The following is a 25,922-nucleotide window of genomic DNA, read 5'->3' on the forward strand; positions in this document are numbered from 1 at the left end:
TGGAGAAGAATGATCAACCATTGGTGTAGAGAGAAGTTAGAATAGGGCTTCCATATATGTACATCACTTTTTGCAACAAAGATCATTTCTATTTCTCATAAATGTTAATGGATATTGTTTTTATAGTTTGAATATTACAATGGTGTATTTTAACACCAAGATGGTGTATATGTACACCACTTCTTTGAGAGAGCCATCATTTCATGTGTCTTAGATTCAAAACGACTCCATACATAGTTACAATTTGTTCAACACATGCATCTGCCTCATGTTTCTGAAAATGATCAAGCTTATATAAACCATTCTCCAAAGTATCTGTAGTGACAATGGCATAGTTCTCTTTGCAGTTTCTCACAGCACATTTTGAATCCTCAGAACTTACCACAAACCCTTGTAAAGTAAGAGAGGATACTGAAAGCAAATTCTTCTTAATCCCTATCACATACAATACATCTAACAAACGAATTTCTGTACCATCTGCAATAGTAAGCATAACCTCACCAACGCATCGTATGGGGTAAGATGCATTGTTTGCACATGAAACCTTCTTTCCGGATGAAGCAATTTTCAGCTTATGAAACAAAACTTTGTGAGACGTGATATGCCTCGAAGATCCACTGTCAAAGTACCAAACAGATTGTATATCATGAACACTACATGCATGAAATGTTGCATCATAACTACACACCAAGAAAGTATGCTCATCAAACACAAGACTTGCTGATACATTTTCCTTGGTTGTGGGTGTTGATAATAAAGCAATCAAAGCCGTGTTTGTGGGATATGCAAGTGGCAATAAAGGTTATAGACTCTACAATCCTTCAACCCAGAGGATTTTTTAGAGTAGAGATGTGATATTTGCTGAAAATTCAGTTCAACCTTTAGCCAACTTTGGTATGCCACATGTGCAGTCCGCAGATATGTTTGAGGGGCTGCTTCCTTCGGGTTCCATTGAGCCATTGGTTCAGCCATGTGAAGGCTCAAGTTCAGCTCTTCAAAATAGTTCAATTCAGCCATTAAATCAGCATGTAACATCTTAAGATGTGGAGCAAGCCGTGAGAGAAGAAGACAATGCTCTTCAAGAGGAAAGAGTTTTGCCAAAGTGGGTGATGAGAACAAAGTGGGTGATGAGAACATTGCAGGACAACAATCTTGATGCACCTCTTCCTCATAGGACACATGCTGGCACATAGTTTGGAAGAGATTATGCTAATGTGGTATGCATGAGCACTTTGTGTGACATGATGAGCGTCGTTCATTTGAAGAAGCTCAAGAGTATGAGCATTGGCAATGGGTAATGCAGGAAGAGATGGATGCGATTCTCAAGAATGAGACTTGGGAGTTAGTTAATCTACCACAAGGTAAGAAGCCTATTGGTACGAAATGGGTATACAAGGTTAAGAGAAAGCCAGATGGTACTGTTGACAGGTACAAGGCTAGGCTTTTTGCTAAAGGTTATGCTCATCAAAAGGACATAAATTATGAAGAAACTTTTGCACTTACTTCTCGGGCATCCACTATGAGAACTGTTGTTGCCATAGCAGCTCATCATGGCTGGAAAATTCATTAGTCGGACATAAAAACTGCATTTTTGAATGGCGATTTACATGAAGAAGTTTATGTATTGTAGCCAAGTGGTTTTGTGAAATCAGGTCAAGAAAGGAAAGTATGCAAGTTGCATAAGGCACTTTATGGTCTCAAGCAAGCCCCCAAGTTTGGTATGAGAAGATTGATGCATATTTGACTGGCCAAGGATTTAGTTTAGCTGAAAGTACTCTTTATGTGAAAGAGTGTGATGGTGTTATCATTGTGTTGACACTTTATGTTGATGACATGCTTGTGACAGGAAATGATGCGCATAAAATTTCAGATTTTAAAATGAATCTCAGAAACACTTTTGAGATGTCGGATTTGGGCTAGTGCATAACTATTTGGGAGTTCAATTTATTCAAACTAAAATAGGCATACATTTGCTTCAATAAAAGTATCTGAACAAGGTCTTAGAGAAGTTTGAGATGCAAAACTGTAAGCCAATATCTACACCTGTAGAACCCGGGCTGAAGTTGAGCATGCATGATGCCGGAGAACCTTTTGACATGGTTATGTATGATGCAGCAATTGGCTATCTTAACTACTTGGCTACCAATACACATCCTGACATAGAGTATGGCGTCTCTCAGGCAAGCAAGTTTATGCATAGTGTTGGAAATAAGTGCACACTAGGTGTACTATTTCTAGTCTAGTTTCACTTAAGTCTTTGTGTCTTGAGTCTAGTGCCATGTGGCACCTCTACATTTATCCCATAAGTCAGTCTACTCAATCTTGTACTTCTCACCTATATATTGTAGGTGTCACATCAATGAAAGTATCAATCTTGTGTCTTGTCTACACTCATCTCAAGGTAACTCTTTGTCTTTCATTTTTTTTGTTTTTGTTCTTGTTCCATTTCTAGTCTGCTCTAGCTTTCATGTTTCTCTACATGGTATCAGAGCAAGTTTTTAGGGTTTCCCTGTTTTTCTTATGAGCTTTCGCCATTCTCTCCAAGTTGTCCCACTCAACTCAGCGCAGCCCATCTGTTGCCCTGCGTAGATCTGCACATGTTGTGTAACTTGACTTGCATTTGTTGTCCAACGTCGCCTCTCAAGCTGCACGTGCTGCCCAGCACATTCTGAACCACCCTGCGCCGGCCTGAACCTTCTGTCCGCCAGCTTTTGCTGTCCGCCAGCCTGTTTTCCAGTTGCTGCTGCTGCTGGCGCTTCATCCTCTACAGGTTGCGCATCACGCCATACCTGCAGCTACTGTCGGCTTCCCTCTTTGGATGAGCAGCACTTGTACTACTTACTCACAGGAGCTGTATTACACCTCTGCAGCAGTCTACGTCTATCTGCTGGAGGCGGTGTTTCTTCATCTACAGTCTACGCATCATCTAAAGGCAGTACAGTCCTCTTGACGAATCTACAAGGTACTGTGCATTGTCTCCTTCAGTTTGCTGGTCAGTCCTTTTCCTATCCTCATATCTGCAAACTGCTAGTTCCTCATGCTTCGATGGGCTGTCACATGCTATGGCCCTGACAAGTGGTGAGAGAGCCGGCTTCTAAAAACAGTTTGGATCTCTTCTTTCATTCATTTCTGCAATCTTGTAAGGGAATAGACACTGCCCTTGCATTTTAGCAAGAGGTAAGACCTTCCCACATGGCCTCTTCTACTCATTCTCTCATGTCTATCGACAAATTCAATGGCTCCAACTTTCATACTTGGCAAATCAAAATCAAGTGCCATCTTATGAAAGAAGGTCTTTGGGACATTGTTCACCATGCTGCTCCTGAAGATTCCGACATTGAGCAAGTTATCACTTATGCTCCCACTGCTAAGAATGACAAAGCCTATGCTATCATCCTGCTCGGTCTTGGAGATGATTACATTCATCACATCTCCGACATACAGTCTGCTTCTCGAGCATGGATCACTTTGGATACCCTTTTTGGACCCCGTTCTAAAAACTCTAAGATTGCACTTATGATCTCATTCTTTGATCTATATATGCAGGAGGGAGCTACTATAGCCTCTCATGTCAATTATTTTCGCAGTCTTATGGTTCAGCTTTCATCAGTGAAGTCCCCAATCTCCGAAGATATTGCTATTGCTGTGCTTCTCAAAAGCTTACCTGACACCTATGCTACTCTTGTCACTACCTTCAAGTATCACAATAATCCTACTCTTGAAGGTATCATCAATGCTCTCCAAGAAGAGGAAAGAATAAAACAACAAAAGGTAACTGACACTGCATTTTTAGCAAAGAAAGGAGGTTCTAAGGTAAGAAAGCCTTGCACCCATTGTGGAAAAACTAATCATATGGAGAAGGACTGCTTCAAGGCTCATCCATGCACCATTTGTGGCCGTGATAATCACCGGGAGAAGGACTGCTACTCTAAAACCTCTACATCAGCCCTTGCATCTACCTCAGCCCATGTTGCTGCAGCATCTACATCAGCAGATCTTGCTGTTCATTCCTCACATGATGAGGAATGGGCCTTCTGATTACTTCACCTTTCTTGTCTACCACTTTGACCACCGATGATGTAGGTCAAGGGGTTCTAGTGTCTTACTCATTATGCTTTTTGACCTCTCTCTTGTCCCTACCCAAGAGGCAGAGATTGCCCTTGAGGAGGGGATGTCTTCAAGGTCCATCTGTTTGTCTACAGTTAGTCTTCTGTCTATCTAGTCTTGTCTGTCTATCTATCTGTTGTCTGTCTATCTGTCTATCAATCTGACTGTGTCTTGTTTTAGATCCATCTTGTCCCTACCCTTGTGGACCCATATGAGGATATCACTTGAGGAGGGGTGTCTCAGGATCTTTTTGTCTCTCATGTCTTGTCTCTCAGTCTATCAGTCTTTATGTCTATCTTCTAGTCTTGTCTTTTTTGTCTTCCTCCTAGTGTCCACTTAAGGAGGGTGTTGGAAATAAGTGCACACTAGGTGTACTATTTCTAGTCTAGTTTCACTTAAGTCTTTGTGTCTTGAGTCTAGTGCCATATGGCACCTCTACATTTATCCCATAAGTCAGTCTACTCAATCTTGTACTTCTCACCTATATATTGTAGGTGTCACATCAATGAAAGTATCAATCTTGTGTCTTGTCTACACGCTCATCTCAAGGTAACTCTTTGTCTTTCATTTTTTTTGTTTTTGTTCTTGTTCCATTTCTAGTCTGCTCTAGCTTTCATGTTTCTCTACGTCCAGGTACAAAGCATTGGCAAGCTATGAAGAGGATATGTAGATATCTTCAAGGTACCAAAAATTTTGGTTTGTTCTTTCCCAAGGGGGATAGTAGCTCTCTTGAGAGCACATTACAACTTGTAGTCTTTTGTGATTCAGATTGGGCTAGCGATTATTATGACACACGTCAATCCACCAGTGAAAATTGTTTCTTTTTGGGAGATGCTTGTATCTCATGGTTGAGTAAGAAACACCCCACAATGGCTATAAGAAACACCCCACAGTGGCTACATCTACTTGTGAAGCTGAATACAGGGCAGCCTTCACAGCTACGGTAGATTGTGTATGGCTAAGAAGTTTATTGGCTGATCTTGGGGAGTCTTAGAAGACACCCACTACACTTCTCACTGATAATCAGAGTTCGATGGAAATTGCAAGAAATCGAGTGTTTCATGCTCATACCAAGCCTATCGAGGTACAATACCATTATACCAAGGAGAGGTTACAGGCTGGTGAGATCATTTTGACTTATTGCTCTACACATGACAATGTTGTAGATTTGTTTACGAAGGGATTGTCCAGAGAGAAGTTTGAAGCTTTTCACAAGGCTCTTGGCTTGCTCTCTTATCATGCGTGATCTGCTACCCTGTTCACAGTATCACTACGAGGGGGATATATTGGATTTAGTGTAGTGCTATGTGTGAACCTACTATGGGCATATACCAAGGGCACTTTTGTCCCATTGGGTTTTTCCCCTCGGAGATCTGATGTGAATAGACACCTTATCTATTTCCTTATCTTGTAGTTGTAATAGTCTATTTGTGTGACTGTGTATGCACGTATTGCAACAGAGCTTCCTGCTTCATCTCTGTCTACTCCATTAAGCTTCTGTATTTCCTGTTTGCTTTCACTACTCCATGCTTGCATATTCCAACAACCACCGGCACTTGGCCATATGGGTGTACCTAGCCCACTTGCAAGAATAGAGGGAACAACATCTCCCTCTTCATCCACTCGTTGTAATGGAGGAGAGTCGGTGTGAGGTTCGCAACAAGGCATGCATGAACTTCCATCCTCCCTCCTACGATGACGAGAGACTGCAAAAATATCACTACCTGCAACGCTCCGTGTGGATGGGCTACCCTCAGATGCAGTCATGTGAGAACGGGACCCACTTGGGCTCGTCAACCCTCGACGCTCAACTTCCCCAAAAAATTGTGCCCAAGTCTGTGGAGACATGTGGGACATCCAATCCTGTATTTGTTTATCGCTCATCTTCGATACTCTCAATCGAATACTACATGATAAAGCCAACAACTAGCAGTCAGGAGATGTCATATCTACAAGCAACGTAACATTTTATCAGAGATGGGATAGGGGAAAGGGGATAGGGGATGTGGTAGAATAGGAGACGCTAGAATAGGATAGGGGATACGAGGAAAGGATAGGGGATAGGGTAAAGGGTAGAAAGGGAAAAGGATAGGGGACATGGAAAAGGGGATGGCTGAAATATATGGCATGGGGATCATAGGGGATGGCTGAAATATATGGCATGGGGATCATAGAGGATAGGGGACATGAGGTAGAATAGGAGGCATGTTGATAGTGGAGATGGTAGAACATGATGACAGGGGATAAGGGACGCGGCGGTAGAATAGGAGACATGGGATAGGGGAAAGGTGACTAGATAGGGGATAGGACATGGCTCAAACATATGGGACAGGGGATAAGGGATGCAGTAGAATAGGCGACAGGGGACAAGGGATAGGCGATGCGATAAGGGATAGGAGATAGGGTAGTGCTGACACATATGGCATGGGATAGGGGATACGGGGAAGGATAGGGGAAAAGAAATGGGATAGGGGAAAGAGAAAGAGAATGATAGAATAGGACTTTCATTGGTCCAGAGTTTGGTGGAGTCAATTGTAAAAAAACCACTGCCATCTTTCTTGATTGTAGCATTGGGACCATTGTAGATGGTTCTAAAGCCGACTTAGCCTTTTTGATGCTTCCTACAAAGATCTCTTTTTGAGAGGTCCATCTATTACAGATGCCAAGATACAACTTAACATCTTACACTCAATCGAAAGCAAATGAAATATGAGATGATTTGACAGTAAGATAGCATACATCACAATGCTACTGATCAAGTAGATATCTTTCCTAACGTCATCTGACAAGCATCCTTTTAGGACAATCAGAAGGATAAACTATCCATGTGTGCGCTTTTACCGCACGAGTCGGAGCTGGGGACTTGCCGAACACCGTATGCGAGCCACGGATGGCTGCAAGCATACAACCAGAAACTAGCAAGCTCAATAAAAAACAAAGGTGTGTCACTCACCGCTCAAACCGCCGTCTCGTGAAGGATTCTCATGTCGCAGTGAAGAAGGAGCCGCCGTCGCCGCTCTACCGTCTTGCCACCGCCGTGCCGCCACATAGTGCTCGATCGCTCTCTCTCTCTCTCTCTCTCTCTCTCTCTCTCACACACACACACACACATATACGCAAGAGAAGAGGACCGAGAGGATAAGGCAAGAGCACACTTTGTATTCAACACATTGAGAATAAGAGTTTTAGGGTTACATTTGACTCTTATAGGTGACTTAGCCGTTCACACATGGGCGTCCATACATGGCCGGTCGATCCTAACCCTTATCCTACTGATATTCAAGGTGCGCCTCTCATCAACAATCACCCAATCCCTTTATCCTTTACATATGGTGCCGACAAGCCCGGCCCATGACTCAGATTACTTAAATTAATTACATGACATAAAACATAGTACGTCTCAATGTCCGTCTCATAGGTTAACATGTCTCCTTTCCTGATGTAGATTTCGTCCTTGGAAGCTATGGTATGGTAAGCTCGATAAGGTTTGTTGTGGTAGACTGTCTGCAAAACAGGGAAGTAGAGTGAAAGTCTGCTGGAATTCAAAAGATATAAAGTGTAATAAATTCAAGCATGTTAGACCACAATGATGTTGCTATGAGAACTTAGTTTAAGGGGTCACATGAATGAGCTAGTGTAGCAAATTAACAGGAGTTTAAAATTATTGAAAGTAAATCAAGAGTTAGCAAGGTGTCAAAGGTTAATCAAGGTCTATAATTGGCCTAAGTTAAGGAAAATAACCAAGCTTAATAAATAAACAGATGACCACAATGTGTCTACTCGAAGAACAAGTTAATACCACGAGCCTCGGGACACAAGAAACATCAGAGTTACAGGAGCCTTTTGCCTTTATTTCTTTATGCACGTGACAATTTTTACACACAATGGCGACCTCCCTAAGGCAAAACTAACATCGATCCTAGTACCATGTTTAACACAAGGCATTCTCCAGGAATCTATTAGTTTACCTTAGGCAAGGCTACCCCCTACCAACCCAGGGCATCGGTCTGGAGTAGAATACTCCTCACCTACCAAGTGTCAATAAGGCGATAGGCCAACATTAGAGCACATAATAGACTTGCATTGCCATTTATTGTAGGCTTTTTTTTAAAAAAAAATTATTTCTTTTGATCTTCGCTCTTGAACTATAATGTGTACTGCATCCTTTCCACAAAGGGGTAAAAGGTATGTCCTAGAGGTCAACACACACATAGCCAGGTTGTTTAAACATTAAGATGGTTATAACCCTAGACTTAAGACAACCATATTCCCAGGTTAACTAAAGACTTCATGCATTCTCAAGAATATATCCAATAAGGTTAAACTTATTAACGATTTACACTAGCACGTCAGGCAACTTCAAAAACTAAGTAGTGCTTTGACAAGTTCCATGTGGTCATGCATTATAATTTATGCAATTAATTGAACAGTAAAAACAAAAGAGAGTGGGCATGGAAGAATTACACCTGTATTTTGGAGATCTCCTTTGATTCGATGAGAAATGCTCGCAATTTAATGAGGTATTTATGTATGAACGTTGCGGCAGTCTCAGGACTTGAAAGCAAACCCACCTCAAACTTTTCAACATGTACAATCAACTAACAAGCACTATACCTAGAGAGGCACATCAGTGTGAAAAATTAAAGAATCGTTTAAGGACTCCAAACTAGAAACAACTTGAAAACACTAACCTACCTACCAGTCATCACACTACTGAGGATATGGTAAGAGGATGTTGTAGAGTCTTGGCTCTAGCCCTAAGGCATAGCCTCTATCCGCATCATCAAAATAAATGAAGTCAGCCTCAGTAGTGCTATGAGTTTCATCCGTCCATTCATCATCGTCGTTAGATATATCGTTTTTGTTTTCCCATCCACATAAACTCATCAAGAATGTAACCATGCGAGGATAGCCATCTTGTGGAAAAGGAAAAGTCTTGGGCTATCGGGGATATATCCTCTATACGGAGTAGGGGTCAGTCATGGTCAATCGGCGTATTAGCCATTCTAATTCCTCAACATTTTCCTCTCTAGCTAGTACATCTATATGATCCAATTCGGTTTTAATTACAGGATAGCACATGTGAAATATCTGAGAAAGGTATAGATGATATGTCTCACCAAAGGTGGGAGTGGATGAAGTGTGTGATGATCGTGCATCTGCCATATCTGCAAACATAGATATAGCATCAGTAGGTTTATGAGACAGGTCAATCTAGTTCTTGATTGTATACGGATATTTCTCCTCTTAATGTGCTCTTGCTCTTTTTACTATTTTTTGTTTTTCTTTTCTTTTCTTTTCTTTTCTATGTTTGAAGCTATATATATACATCCCCTTGAATTTGGCAATTACATGGTCAGGGGAGAAGGTTAGGGAGGAAGAAATAGAATGTCGAGCGTGAGTACATGTTCCCCCTTTCCTTGGGTAGATCATATTTTCTACAATGATGTTGCAGCCTCTTGGAACCAATTTGTCCAGCGAGTCATAGGTGGTGATGTAGGCAAATAGCTTTTTATGACCCTTGTGGCCACATCAAATTGCAGAGATGGTAGTGTACGCTCCCATGAACGAATAGAGGAAATGGTTTCCGATACTTTTACAAAGGGAGACATAGACTTATCGGTCTCTTGTTGGGTGTTGACAAGAGTAGGTGTAGAGCATGAAGAAACTTCTATATCAACGTGTGCCTAGCATGAGGAGCTAGAAGCTTCATGTGGCTCCCCCCTTCCTGAGCTAGGTGGTATTGATCGATATCGTTTGGGAATCCAAACTAGCTCTGGAAGAAGTGGTGCGGAGCACTCTGTTACCTTTCCCTTACCACGGTCTTGAATTATCGTTGGGGTGGCAACATTTGGTTTGCAAGGTTTTATAGGTGATGTAGAGGGATTCAGCTTATGTTTAGGGGCCCAAATCTGGTCATTCTCTTCGTAGTACCCTTGGGCTACTAATAATTTTTTAGGAATCCATCGTGATGTTACATTGCCCTTTCTCGGGTGGGTAGCTGCTTTCCTTCTACGAGGCTTCTTGTCTGAACAAGATTGAGCAGGGGAAGTAGCTGTTAACGAAGCTTTTGGGACCCATTTGTATTACTCTTTGGCATAGTAAACAGAGCCTTGGAGACCACACTGCCTGTTTCCACTCTTAGCGTTGAAGCGTTAGAGGGGTGGCAAACAATCAAAGATGGTTTTACCACTGGACTTTGTGATTTTTTGTTATTTAGCATTTTGTCCAGAGTTGATGACTTAGGTGCGGGATTTTGAGCGGTCAGAGAGCGGGTTCTTGTGTTGTAACTCGCCTGGTTGCCCAATCAATGTTGCACTTAGTGGCTAACATCTATTTGTGCCCTAAGTTTACAGTCCCCTCCATGGTACCAGCAGGCATAACCAAAAAGCTTTGAATTACAGTCCCCTTGTCATAGGCAACCAGAGTGTGCAGAATTCCTGAGACAAGGGTTTTCTTCTTGTTGATACCATTAATTTGGATAGCACTCTTGGATAAAGGTGGTTTTCCAAGTTGACACCACACGCCATATGATAGCAAATTGTGTTGAGCTCCTGTATCCAATAATGCATTATACAGCACCTCCCCGTAAGGACTCTATAACTCAATTGGGTATCTTAGAGGCGGGTCAGATTCCAATGAATCCTCCTCTGCCTCCTCGGAAAATGCTTGTGTAATTCCCAAGTTGGCTTCTCGCCTAGCACGACGCTGTTGACGTTCTTTGGCTTCAATTCTTGCTTGTATCTTCTTAAGCTCAGCTTGTTCTTTAGCTGCCTTCTTCTGATGGATTGCATGTAACTCCTTTTGGCTCAGGGGGTCATAGTATCTTTTGAATTTACTCCCATTAAGAAATCCAATAGTTTCAACTCCGTCGAGAGTCTCCACCCGGATGGTACCTTGCGGGGTAATTTCACATACTCTATACGGTCCCTTACCAGCATATTTGAGCTTCTTCTTTTCGTTACGCACTCCATACATCAGGACTTTATCCCCAACCTTGATGTCCTTGTCTTTCAGGTGGCGATCAAACCATTTTTTCCTTCTATCCTTCTCCACAAGGGCATTGTACACAGCCAATTGTCTTTCTTCGTTTACCGCTCAAGGATATACAGACGCTCTACTAAGGGATTACCATCCCAACCCTCTTGAGTAGCAACACAAAGACTAGGAATGACAAATTCCCACGGCATGACTGCTTCTTGGCCATATACCATTTTGAATGGTGTGCAATTAATAGCCACTTTGTACGCAGTACGATAGGCCCATAGAGCTGTCGTAAGCTTTAGATCCCAATCCGTGCGATGAGCTTCAACTATTTTTGTCAAAACAGAGATTAAGGTCTTGTTGGTACTCTCGGCTTAGCCATTCGCTTGCGGATAGTAAGGAGTAGATTTATGATGGGATATCATGAAATTTGTTGTGAGCTCCTTAATCACGTCATTTATAAAATGCGTACCATTGTCGCTCACAAGTTCAAAAGGACAACCGAAGCGTGTGATTATATTTTCAAAGAGGAACTTGGCTGTTGTCCTTGCATCTGCCTTACGTGTCGCTTTCGCTTCAGCCCATTTGGGCATATAGTGAGTGGCCACAATAATATAGCGAGATTGTGTGTGGCGGGCCGCTGGGCTAATCGGACCTACAAAGTCTAAACCCCACTTTTCAAATGGTTGGTTTACTTTAATTGGGTGTAGGGACATCTGATCTTTCCGCTGGGGTTTCTTGTATCATTGGCATTCATCGCAACCCTTCACAAAAAGTGATGTATCTTGGAACATAGTGGGCCACCAATACCCTGATTGTAAGATCTTTCGCGTAGTTAAGTCTCTTGAGAAGTGACCACCGGCTATGCCCATATGTGCCTCTTGCAAAATGTATAGATACTCATCCTCTCGGGCACAACGCCTAAGAACGTCATCCTTTCCTCTTTTATAAAGAGTCCCGGCTATCAGGCAATAGGGTTCGCATTATTTGATCAGCTTTCGAGCTAGATCTTTACGAAGCTCCTTGGGTGGAAAGCCATTAACCAAAAAGTTAACAATCTTCTCACTCCATTCAGGCATTGTCTCCACCATGAATAGGGAAGTGTCAGGTAAGTCATCATCAACTCCCGGAGGAGCTCACCATTAGGTATGCGAGACAAATGATCAGCCATAACATGTTTTTTGCCAGGTCTCACAACAGTGAAATCAAACTCAAGAAGAATCAATAGCCATCGTGTGATTCTTCCTGTAGAGCATGGTTTGTTTACCAGATACAACAATGCTTGATGATCCACATAGAAAACAAACTTGGTGGCAAGGAGGTAATAACGAAATTTCCTTACTGCATATATCATTGCCAACCCTTCTCGCTCCGTAGTGGTGTAGTTCATTTCAGCATCGTTCACGACTGGCAAAGCTAATGGGGTAGTCTAGTTTATGTTCTCCAGGTTGAGTTAGTACACACCCAATAGCAAAGTTTGATGCATCAATATGCACATGGAAGATTAAATCCCAGTTAGGCATTCGCAAGATTGGAGCACTCGCCAAGGCCTTCTTTAATAGCTCATAAGCACGGTCACAATCTTCGGTCCAAATAAACTCGATGAGAAGCTTATACAACGGTCGAGCTATCTCAGCGAAGAATAAAATAAACCTTCGATAATAACCAACATGGCCCATAAAGCGTTGGACTCCCTTATAGTTTGTGGGTGGGGGCAATTCCAAAATGACCTTGATTTTACTCTCGTTGGTGGAAATCCCATTTTTCGACACTATATGCCCTAGAATAACTCCGTGTTTAACCATAAATTGGCATTTGAAAGGATTCAATGAGATGCGATATAATCTACACCTTTCAAATATTTTTCGTAAACACATCAAGTGCTCGTCCCAAGAGGAATGAACACAAAGATCATCTAAGAAAGCTTCACAAAAGTCCCTTAGATATTCCTTAAAGGCTGTGTTTATCAATCGTTAGAATGTTGCAGGTGCATTGGTCAAGCCAAAGGCCATGACGCGAAAGGCAAACACTCCAAACTCCGTGATAAATGCTGTTTTAGCTTGGTCCTCTACTGCAATTGTGATCTGATAACCAGAGTACCCATCTAAAAGGCTATATGCCTCCTTGCCTGCAACTCTTTCAAGCACATGTTCAGAATACGGCAAGGGGTAATGATCCCTTCTGGTGGTTGCATTAACCTTTTTGAGATCAACACACTCTGAGTTTCCCATTCTTCTTTGGTATGATGACTATCGGAGAAACCCATTCTGAGTGCTCAATAGGGTATATGAATCCACATTTTATAAGCTTTTCAATTTCCTCTTGTACAATCTTTGCGTACTTAGGATTCATGGGGTAGGGATGTTGCTGGACTGGTTTAGCAGTGCTAATCATTGGAATCGTGTGTTGCACCACCGAGGGTGGAACACCCTTTATATCATGATATGTCCAAGCAAATATGTCCTTGAATTCCTTAAGAAGCTTCTTGAGTGTAGCTTCCTCTGTCTGGGTGAGGTCTTGAGCAATAAAAACTGGGTTAGACTCCTCACCTGGATCTGCTAGTTCTATCTCCTTAACTACCATCGGGCCATCGTAGACACCGCTACTCCCATTGGTAGGCGTTCGTTGGGCTTTTGTATAGACGACTTTACGTTCCCCTGTGATAAATGATTTGAAATACTCGGGTGCGGGGTGTAAGTCTACCGGTTCTTGTTGTGCCAGGTTTTTTTCTTTTAATTCCGCATCCTTTTGTTGTTAAGCTAACTCTTGGTTTTGCCTCCTTCTCGTACTACGACAGTTTCAGTTTCTCTTCGATTTCTAATTGGGTGACGTCATGAGGTTGTGGAATACACCACATGGACATCCATATAAGAAGAATCTTTCCCATCATCAGTCTCTTTTTTGCATGTATAGCAATACCTTAATGGGGCGGAGTGAATAGTGGTATCCGATCGATTTATCGATGATAACCTTGCTTCCTAAAGGATGCGCGCGACCATTCTCAAGATCAACTCCAATGACAGAGTCCTGGAATTGTAGGTAGACATGGTTTTTCGACTAGTCATGCACCATTTGTGCTTCCCTCATGAAAGGACATCCTAAGATCATTTGATATGACACAGGATGCTTGGAGAAATCCATTACAATGAAGGTATGTCTTACCTTGTACCCCAGAACCTTGATCTTAAGGTACCTTAACATTCCAATAGGTTTAGCAATAGTTCCGTTTGCCATCTTAACCACTATGTTTGTGACTTCAAGGTGAGATCTTCCCATAGTTTCCCAACAGTTTTTAGTCACAATGCTCACTCCAGCACCACCATCAAGGATTCCCTTTAGAGTTAATCCCTTGGTAGTAATGGGAAGGGTTGCATTAGATTCGTCACCTTCAAAGTACTATCCCAACTTGTTAACAGGTATTTCAATGACCGAGCCTTCATCTAGGTTGGGTTGTAGATCCCAATGTTCCTCCTCATCTTGAAGCGTGTCGGGTCTATCCATATTTGCAAATTGCGGTAACCCCACCTTCCGTTCTCCATTGAGAAATGCCCGAAGAGCTAAGAATAGCTCAGGATCTCCGTATAACTTGGATATGATTGTGGTTCTAATTTCAGAGGACATGAAATCCATTAGCTTAGACACATTCAACGGTACTTTTCGAGACATCGCCCCTTGACTAGGGACTGGTGAAGATGGAATCACTTTCTCTTCGATGGGGTCAGGCATTCCCTCACTAAACATTCTTTCAAGCAAGAAGGGTGTTTGCCCACTTCCGGATATCCTGTCCTCACTTTCTTCCCGAATGATACTAGGTATAGCTAACGGTTTATGGCTCCTGTGAGGCTGAACTTGTATAGGAAACACTGTGTCTGGGATTTTGATTCTTCTAGGGTCTACTGACTCCAGTTCTCTTTGTGTTTCTTCTACCAAACCCCTTAAGTGTTGCACTTGTTCAATCTCCTCAACTAGGTTTGGGTAAGTTCCAATCTTTTTCTTGAGGGTTTTTGGCCCACGCGGCTTGTCTTGGGGAGTCTCAGTCAGTTTGGGTGGCCGAGAGGGCATTAGCTGACTTGGTTGTGGGGCCGAGAGGGCATTAGCTGACTTGGTTGTGGGGCCGAGGAAGTTTCCTTCTGTTTCCCCTGGTTTATGTATTCGCTTGATTCTCCTTCGTTGAGCTCTCGAGTGGGTTCCTCCCTTAAGGTAGTGGCTTTGGTCCCCATGGTTTCTATTGAATCAGAATCATCTTCAGGATCATTCATATACACAGGGTCGTCTCCTGTTCCTATGTTAGTCTTTGAACTAGGCTTGGAGCTCGTGGCCTTAAGCCATCTCTTCTACCGCGTTTTCTTTTTCTTTGCTCGAGCAATGGATGCAGTATCCCTCTCTTCAAGAATGTAGTTTTGATTTTGAAGCATTGACCGTGTAACTACATTCGCGGGTACAAAACAGGTGTGGTTCTTCGTGCCTGGTTGGTGACCTCAACCAAATTCAATGGCGTAATCTTGGGTGCACTAGGATTATGTGGACATTGAGCAATCAAATGATCTATGCCACAACGATTACATGTAAGTACCGGCATTCCCGATGTGCTCCCTTGATTTGGTTGCATTTGAGTAGCGATCTTCTGTAGCGTATTAGGGCACTCCGCTACACGATGCGGTCCACCACAATCGTAGCATTGAAGAGGTGGTCTCCTCGCCAAGGTATTAAGGTTTTGCCCTCTTGTGGCAAGAGCAACCGCTTGATATACAGGCTTGACTTGCCCGAAATGATCCTCCATGTAGTACTGGGGAGTCATTTCAAACGTATCAATCCCATATGAAACAGTGGGGTCTATCTCCTCTTCGTAATCCCCACACGCACTATGTGACTCACAACCCATCTGGTTTATAGGGGTAATCCTTAGATGTGGAGGTTGTGGTCCTAGCACTGGCAGTGGTAACGGCACAAACTGGACTACATTCGGGTTCCTTGGAACTATGTGCTATGACGGTTGCTCGATAGGTGGTGCAGGCATCAGCGCGGGTACTTGAGGTGTGTTTGTTGACCAGGCTAGTGGTGCTTGATTTGCCAACATACGCTTAAGTACTAGGCAATCCTTGGATTGATGGCCATACTTACCACATGCATTGCAATTCCCATTGAATTTAACTCTGAATGTGGGACATTCACTTGTACTATGTGGTCCTAAGCAAACCGAACACCATTGTTGCTCTCTCCTTGGGTACATATGGCTATTTTGAGGAGCTCGATTACCCCTAAAGTATTCTTGGAGAGCCTTAGTAAGGTCGGTCACAGACATTTCGGATATCTTGGGCTCCTTGGCAATAGGTTTTACCATCATTGGCTCGTGCGAACTAACGGATTTTGTCTCCGAAGACACCCTTTTTACCAACAGCAGTCATCAAGTTGTCTTCTAACTGGATTGCATTGGCAATGACTGCTTCCCACATCGTAAGACCTCTAATGACTAGGCCATTGTATATGTCCTCGTGACACAATCCTCGGATGAATCTATCAAGCAGTTGGTTGTTATTGAAGCGCTCATCGGGAGCGCAGCGAGAATTTAGATGCTTCAATCGACTAATAAAGTCTCTCACTGACTCCCCTTCCTCACGTTCAGCTTTTTGGAGTTGAGATGCTACTCCCCAAAGCACACCCTCACGTATGTATTCTTTCAAGAACAATCTCTTGAGAGTGGGATAGTGAGTACGCTCTTCAACCCTTAAAGTTCGATACCAATCTCTGGCTTTTCCACTCAAGGTTAAGCCTAAGGCTTTACATTTATGTAGCTCATTGTGCTCTTCCAAGGAATCACACACGTGTTCAAAAACTTCAATGTGCTTCCTAACATCCTCATTACCCCACTGAAGTTCTGAGTGAGCTTAGCCACTTGTACCGCCTTGCTTCTAGGCTCTCTCTCAGGCATGCCCCGCATGTTTTCCGTAATAGATCATCCGATCGTCTGAGCAAACGCTGCGAGATCACCTAGGTGACAGGCATAGCTGGTGGAGGCACTTCTGGGATAGCCTGGTTGATAGGAGTTGCCATTGGTCTTGGTATGTATGCAGCTGACATAGGATATGATATGTGACTAGGCCTAGCTCCTCTTGGATAAGGGTTGTGATAAGGTGGTCGTGGAGCATATGCCATTGGCATACTAAGAGGCGTAGGAGCTACATGAGCATGAGTAGCGATAGGTACATATGGTGGATAGGCACTGGCATGCACTGTTGTAGGTACTGTTCCACTAGGTAGCGGTGTCCTTCCGTCACACTCATCATCGGAGTAGGCATTGTGGATTCCCTAATGGAAAGTTGAGCCAAGGTTGGAAAGCTAAAGTTACTGCTCGTGGGCTCAACCTGCATTGAGACTCCAGGCGAAACAACATACGAAGGGTCTATGGGACTCACCGACGAGGGAGTCTCCAATTGTGACAGGGTTGGTTGTTGGCCTTGCCCGTATCCAAAAATTTCATAGGGCCAGTGGAAACTAGGTTCACTCCCCTATTTTACCTCTCAAATTGGATAATTCTATGAATAACCTTACATATCATTTGTTGTTGCTCCTCTAGATTAGTGGCACTAGATGTAGATCGTATGACTTCTAACCAACCTACATGGTATGTATAACCCGTGTATAGGTCAGTCAGAGTCTCCGTGTGTAGATCATATTCCCAATTTTCATTGAGAAATATCCCATCTAGACTTGGTGTGCCAAACGATTCTCTTGAAGTGGATGCAATGTCACTTCTTATGGATTGACTTCTAAAGACCTCTACTTTAGGGAGAGCATCAGAAGGTGGTAGCTCAGCAGTGCCTTCATTAAACGAAGTGGGTAGAATATCCACATGGACACTCTTTGGGAGGGTAGGGTCTATGTGAGATGTGAATGGCGAATCTACTACCCCTCCTTCTTCGTTTACTTCGCTTGTCGCATGTTCAGAGCGTGTAGCTCTACTAAAGGTCTCTATTAAACGACTAAACATGCTAGATCCGGGTTGTGAGACCCAAACTGGCATGTTTTGGCTTGTCTCCTCAGGATTCTTGGTAGGGTTTCTTTCCGTGGCTTGTGAGTCAGAGGACGAGTCCCTATATCCGCTATTCGTGGATCTTGGGTTGCACTTCCTTGGGTTCCAGCTGAAGGCCAAGATGCTAACGTGGAGAGATGGTGTGAGCCTGCGTAAACTGAAACGCTTTCTAGTGGCTCAGACTCTAGCACCTGACCAGAGCATAGATGCATGTGACGTGGGTACCCTAGGTACATTGGTAACTACCCTTGAAGCCAAACAAGTGGTTTCTTAGGTGTTTTGTACCCCTTTTTACTTGTTTTTATATTGATTTTTACCCGTTTTTTATCCCCTTACTTATGGTCGAACCTGGACTAGGGCGTGTGATAGATCGAGACGAGCGTATCGTTCAAGGGGTCCTAGCGTGCTTTACAGCACAATGTTCGCCTATCCGGAGCTCCTGTGGTCCTCACAACAGTCTATTTGCTTGTGGGGGAAGGGTGAAGGCTTTATCCCACATGCTCACTCCACTCCTTGGGGGGTGGATGTTGGGGGGTAAAGGCATTATGCCCACCCTTGTAGTGTGTACAAGCCCATAAGTTATAGTACATAGTACACTTAGTACTTTTAATGTACTAAGTGCACTATGTGTACTAGAGCAAATATACATGTGTGATAGGGGAGTCACACACTCATATACTAAGAGTTGACTTATCCCCACATGTCTCTCTCTCTCTCTCTCCCCCTTCTTCTTTGTGTATGTCTCCCACATGAAACCCTAACTCTAATCTCCCTTCAACTGGTATCAGAGCACTGTGTATGGTCTTGAGACAGCATGGTCTGGAACAGGTAGGTAGCTTGCAGGTGTGTGTCCAAGCAAGCATAGCTGAAGGTTGATAGCGTGTGCGTGTGAGCATTGGAAACAGCGCTGGACTTTGGCCAGCGTGAGCAAAGCACAGGATGGATGTGCGCATGCAGGCAGACGGGTATGCGCACTCAAGCGGACATGTAAAAGCATCAAGAAGCCGACGAGCGAGGAAGAAGGGCAACGGCGCCTCACTAGCACGCGCAGGGAGGCCCTCGCTCTCTATAGGGAAATACGCACCCAACGCGTTGTGAAGATCACATAGAAATCCTCCACCTGTGCCTTGCGCAGAAGCCCGCCTGTACTACCACGAAGAGTGTCTGGCTTAAGCTGTGGAGGCGTGAATATCCTACTGATATTCAAGGTGCGCCTCTCATCGGCGATCACCCAATCCCTTTATCCTTTACATATGGTACCGACAAGCCCGGCCCATGACTCAGAATACTTAAACTAATTACATGACGTAAAACATAGTACGTCTCAATGTTCATCATAGGTTAACACCATGCAAGGGCAATGTTTACAATCTTGAATAAATCACGGAAGGACAATGTAACTAACCATACCTATAACATCTAATGCCAATCATGTGATTTTAGTCCTACAAGTTTGTTGTCCCATGTGAACACCCCTTTCAAGCAATGCATGTGTCCCATTGGTGTCCAAAAAGAGGCAATGTCCATCTTGAATCTTGACTCTTGACTCCTATATCTTGGAGAATATCCATGGTGCTTTTGGAGAACAACTCTACCATGTGGACCATGGCTTTGTGACGATACATCCGACATCCTATCCAGTTATTTTAGATCTTCACGTGCCCCCCACGTGTCTTTGTCGCCGACCAAATGTTCCCAAATAGAAACGCCTACATTCTTGAAGATGTGCATGGGATCTAGTAGGTGATTGATCTGTAATTCACCCAAATAAGCAAGCTGATGAAAGATCGATAGCCTTTTCATACCTGGTAGAGGACGCTCTCCATTCTCTTGCCAAGCCTCAAGCCAATCACCCTCGTTCAAAGGAGGTGGTTTAGCCTCAATGATCCCTCCATGTGCATGGTGGTCAATAGGTAGGTAACAAGTATGCCCTTTGTAAACCATTTTCTTTATATGTTTAGAGTGGCGTGACTCCAAACGATTGCCACATATAGGGAAAGCATGATATGCACTTGTTTGAAGACCTACATAAAGCAAAAGGTGGGATGGTATGTACATATTCGAATCGAAATGCATTGCATGAAAATTCCACGTTAAAGATTGCAACCGGAATCTTATTCTAGGATAGATTGTGGAAGAGTAGAGAAAAAAGATCTAAGATCATGTATGTTTCTAGGCGTAGGCCAAGAAGCTATACACTCAATTTTCTTAGGATCTACACGAATCCCTTCAGCCCGCCGACACTATATGACCTAAGTATTCAATCTCTTCTTGAAAGAAAGAACTCTTTTCAGGATTAACATACAATTCATATTCTCTCAAAAGGTTAAACACTTGTTCCAAGTGTTGTTCATGCTCTTGTCGATCCTTGCTGAAAACAAGAATGTCATTAAAGAACACTATAACAAAACTTTGAAACTTAAGGAATATGCAATTCATCATACGGCTGAAAGTAGCTGGAGCATTGGTCAAACCAAATGGCATAACCAAAAACTCATAGTGACCAGTTTGGGTTCTAAAAGCTGTCTTAAAAATGTCAGATTGAGTCATACGAACTTGATGATACCCAGACTTTAGGTCAATCTTGCTAAAGACCTTTGATCCTCTAAGCTTGTCAAGAAGATCATCTACCCTAGGAATAGGATATCTGTTCTTGACAGTAATCTTATTCAATACACGGTAGTCTACACACATTCGGTAAGTTCTGTTCTTCTTCTTAACAAGAAGTACTGGAGCTCCAAAAGGTGAACTACTAGGTCGAATAAAGCCTCTCTCTAGCAAGTCTTCTATTTGGTTTTGGATTTCTTTTTGCTCTAAATTATTGACTCTATAGGGAGCTTTACAAGGCGGAGAATTTCCAGGCAATAAGTCAATACTATGATCCTCAGGCCTAGACTTAGGTAATCCTGGAGGTAGATCCTCCATGAAACAGTCACTAAATTTGGAGATAAAAAGATCAAACTTTGGACTTTTGGATGTGTCAGACTCAGCATCAAGCTGGTTAACCCATACCATATAAGTCTTGTCTCTTTTTCTTAGAGCTCTCTTTGCTTGAGTGTGACTCAACAAAGGACTCATTTCTCCTTTGACTTGACACTGGAGGATAATATTTTCATTATCCTTCCTTAGAGAAATGCTATGAGTGTCATAGACTATAATAGGGTTGTACTTGTGTCTCCAAGGCATACCCAAAATTATATCTACCCCTTGTAAAGGTGCAACTAAGAAATCCCTCTTTTTTGTTAAAGGCTTGATGCATAAATCCAAACCTTTCACCTCTTGCATGCAATTATACTTTGTTCCAGTAAATCCTGCTTTGACTTTATAGTGCGTAGGTGAAGAATGAAGATTTATTGCTCTAAGTATCTTTTCAGAAATGAAATCATGTATACTACCATCATCATGCAAAATAAGAACTTCATGTCCATTTATCGTTCCTTTTATTTTAAGCAAAGAATGAACATGAGGTTTATCTTCTTGTTCTGAGTAGTCTGGATCAGAATTACCCTCTTGCTTGAATGATTCTTCTTCATTGTCGTCTTCTTCAATCATGTTGACTCGAGCTGCTGCTGCTTGGTGTTGAATTCTTGATACGCTCCGGACAATTCTGCGTGATTCACGAGACTTGGGCTAGTCGAATTATTGATAAAATAATTTTTTTGCACTTTGAAACCTGCTGAAACAGTCCTGTAAACCTTGCCCAATCTCTGTAATATTTTCTGAATTTTTTCCAGAATTTTTCAGAAATGATTTTGGAATTTTCTGGCCTTTTCTAGGTAATTTTTAAGCCTTTAAAAACCTGTAAATCACTTTTCTGCACCCAGAAATTTTCAGAATTGGAAACCTTTTGAATTTCTCTTCAAATTTGAAAATAGGAGAAGTAAAGGCTCAAAAAGGTGATGTGACTTGCATGGGGTTTAGGAAAAGTAAGATTTGGATTAAGAAGTGATTAAGCTTATGGATTATGGAGAGAATTAGGCTTATGATTTTTTTTTAAATCATCTCCACTCGCCGTTTTGCGCCGGGGCAGGCTGCCGCCCTACGTCTCCTTCTTGGGTTTCTTTTTGAGAATTTTTTGATGGCTTTTACACTGATTAATGTGCTCCATCCATTATGGATTTGCTAGTGCTTGAAGCTTTCTGATTTCTGAGAGAATACTGTGAGGTTTTTGGCTATGAGGATTTCATCCATGCGGTCGGATTTTGATTTCTCTGAGTATTTGGAAAAACCACTTTTTGATAGATGAGGATTTCATCCATGCGATTAGATTTTGATTTCTCTGAGTATTTGGAAAAACCACTTTTTGATAGAGAGGGATGGTTTTGCAGAGTGGTGAGTGGGTTTGAGAGTAGATCTAGTTTTGAATCTTTATCCTTTGGGTAAAGACCTACAAAACACCCTTCTGTCCACTGGATAATTTCCTGCACTTTCTTGATTTTTGAGAAGTTGAAGCCCTTTCCTACCTTCTCTACAAATCTCCTAGCCCAAGCTCTGATACCATTGCAACCGGAATCTTATTCTAGGATAGATTGTGGAAGAGTAAAGAATTCACAAGAATTGATTCAACCATAAAAACCAATGCTTTGAAAGCTTCAACTAAATCAAATCAATTGAAATTTAAAACAAAATTAAAATACTTAGCTCAATAGACCATATTGGGTGCAATCTTCCCCCCTCTTGTGCGTGGCCTCTCCCCACATAAGAGTATTTCTTTATTAGCTTTCTTTTCACCAAAATTAGGCCATAGCCCCCAAGCCATAGGCTTTAATAAATTCTACATAAATAAATGTATCTTTCTTAAAGTTCAAAATGGAAAAATCATTTGCTAAGGTTGCAAGCTACTATGCTTGCCAAAAATGAAGTGTGATGAACCAACACATTTCTTCCAAAGTAAACTCTTCAATTCCCATAGTCTTCATCACCTGAAAATATAAGTCCAATTAATTATTAAATTAATCCCACAAATATTAAACAGGCACAAATCATAACCAACTCATGACTACCAGGCGCGTAAGTACTTCCAGGGATCACCCTGCCTATACAAACCTAACTGAAATAATCATAGGACGGCCTCAAACATACGTCATATACCACACGTATTAATATTTATAGTGGTGTCACCCACGATATTAACCTAGCCGGCATGACGCAAGAGTAACTAGGCGTCCCCAAATTACTCAAGAGGGAAAAAAGAAATAATATTCTTCTAGAGGACTTAAAATATATTCTCATCACATCCCTCTTGCTTGAGTTTGCAATTGTCCTCAATTGCGGATTTGCTGGGTTTGAAAAGAATGAAGAATTTCAGGGTAAACTCGGAAAAATTTCTCAGGCATCCATTTAGCATCTTCTTGAGGATGATTCTTAAAAGTCAAAAGATACTTGAAGTATTGATTACCTATTCTTGTTGTTGTTATCTCTTGATCAATGATAGCATCAGGAACTAGTACTTCTTCCTCTCCTTCAATAAGAGGTGGTTCCTCATATGTTGGGTGCGTAGGAAGTGTTCCTCGAAAAGGTTTCAAGAGATGGATATGAAAAGAATTGTGGATATTCCAATTAGATGGAAGCTCTAGTCTATAGGCCACATCATTAATCTTTTGAAGGATTTTAAATGGCCCATAATATCTAGGCGCTAGCTTAAATATCTAGGCGCTAGCTTAACTGCAGGGAATTTTTCCACACTCTTTAATCGACGTTTTTCACTTCTCAAAAGTACATAATCACCTTCTTGAAATGAAAAATCTTTACGCTTCCTATTTGCTTGAGATGTATACTTCTCTTGAGCTCTTGCAATACAATCATGCACTTCAGATAAAATGCAATCAAAGTCTCTAACATATTGGTCAGCAGCTTCAATCTTATGAGAGAGTCTAGTAGTCGGAATAGGCAAAGCTCTACCATAGATGATCTCAAATGGTGCTCGACCAGTAGCAGTATGAGGAGTATTATTATAAGCAAATTGGAGTAGGTGTATGTACTTATCCCATGCACTAGGTTGCTGGGAAACATAGACTCTAAGCATATCTAGGATAGTGCTATTTGTGACTTCGGTCTGTCCATTCGATTCCGGATGGAAAGTCGTGGAAAAATCTTAGTGCCTAAGTTTGAGAAAAGAGCAACCCAAAAGTGACTACAAAATTTAGAATCTCTATCAGAAACTATCACTTTGGGTAGTCCATGATGAACAAAAATTTGCTTAACAAATATGTTCGCGGCTTGCTGAGAAGTTAGTGTCTTTTTACATGGAATGAAATAGGCTTGCTTACTAAACCTGTCCACTATTGTCCAAATCATGTCATGATGACTGGAAGTAGTAGGAAAGCCAATAATAAAGTCCATAGACACTTGTTCCCATGGTCTATCAGGAATGGGTAGAGGCATAAGCAATCCTAAAGCTTTGCCTTTGTAGCTTTTAATTGTTTGGCAAATGTTACATTCAGCTACAAATTTAGCTACATCATTCTTGAGATGAGGCCAAAAGAATTCTCGAGAAACTACTTGAAGTGTTGCGGAAACTCCTCTATGTCCCACAAATGGTGGTTGGTGTATCTCTTCCAAGACAAGTTGTCTATAAGGTTGAGTAACACACAATCTTTTCTCAAAGAAAAGATAGCCATCATTATGAGAATAACTTCCTTGAGGTGTCCAATTGTTTTCACGTAATTTGATCCATATTTCAGAAAAATCTGGATCAACTTCATAAGTTTCTTTCATAAGGACAAATGGTTCACTTTCAATAATGGAAATGTTGTTGATATTTGGTCTTCGACTCAAAGCATCGGCAACAACATTTTCTTTTCCAGGTTGATATTGAATCATAGGTTGGAAACTTTGAATGAAAGATACCCATTCGATGTGCCTATCTTAAATAAGAGGTTACGAAAGCAAATGCCTAATGCTTCCAGATTTTCAAAGCATGCACTACTGCTGCTAATTCCTTGTCATATGTGCTATAATTTTGCTCTGCAGGCTTAAGCTTTCTACTTTGATAAGCAATAGGATGGTTGTCTTGCATAAGAACAGCTCCAAATCCTTTGCCACTATCATCAGTCACTACTATAAAGAATGGTCTTTGAAAATCAGGTAGTGTTAGAACTGGTGCTTGTGTTAAAGCATTCTTGAGTGTTGCAAAAGATTTATCTTGCTTTTCAGTCCAATTGACATTTGTAGCTTTCTTAAGGAGTTTAGTCAAAGGATGAGCAATACAAGCAAAATTCTTGACGAACTTCCTATAATAACTACATAGGCCAAGAAAAGATCTAAGATCATGTATGTTTCTAGGTGTAGGCCAAGAAAAGATCTAAGATCATGTATGTTTCTAGGCGTAGGCCAAGAAGCTATACACTCAATTTTCTTAGGATCTACACGAATCCCTTCAGCCGACACTATATGACATAAGTATTCAATCTCTTCTTGAAAGAAAGAACACTTTTTAGGATTGACATACAATTCATATTCTCTCAAAAGGTTAAACACTTGTTCCAAGTGTTGTTCATGCTCTTGTCGATCCTTGCTGAAAACAAGACTGTCATCAAAGAACACTATAACAAAACTTTGAAACTTAAGGAATATGCAATTCATCATACGGCTGAAAGTAGCTGGAGCATTGGTCAAACCAAATGGCATAACCAAAAACTCATAGTGACCAGTTTGGGTTCTAAAAGCTGTCTTAAAAATGTCAGATTGAGTCATACGAACTTGATGATACCCAGACTTTAGGTCAATCTTGCTAAAGACCTTTAATCCTCTAAGCTTGTCAAGAAGATTATCTACCCTAGGAATAGGATATCTGTTCTTG

Source organism: Cibotium barometz, chromosome 25 (assembly GCF_041138505.1).
Source record: "Cibotium barometz isolate CiBa-2024 chromosome 25, ASM4113850v1, whole genome shotgun sequence".
NCBI classification, from domain to species: domain Eukaryota; kingdom Viridiplantae; phylum Streptophyta; class Polypodiopsida; order Cyatheales; family Cibotiaceae; genus Cibotium; species Cibotium barometz.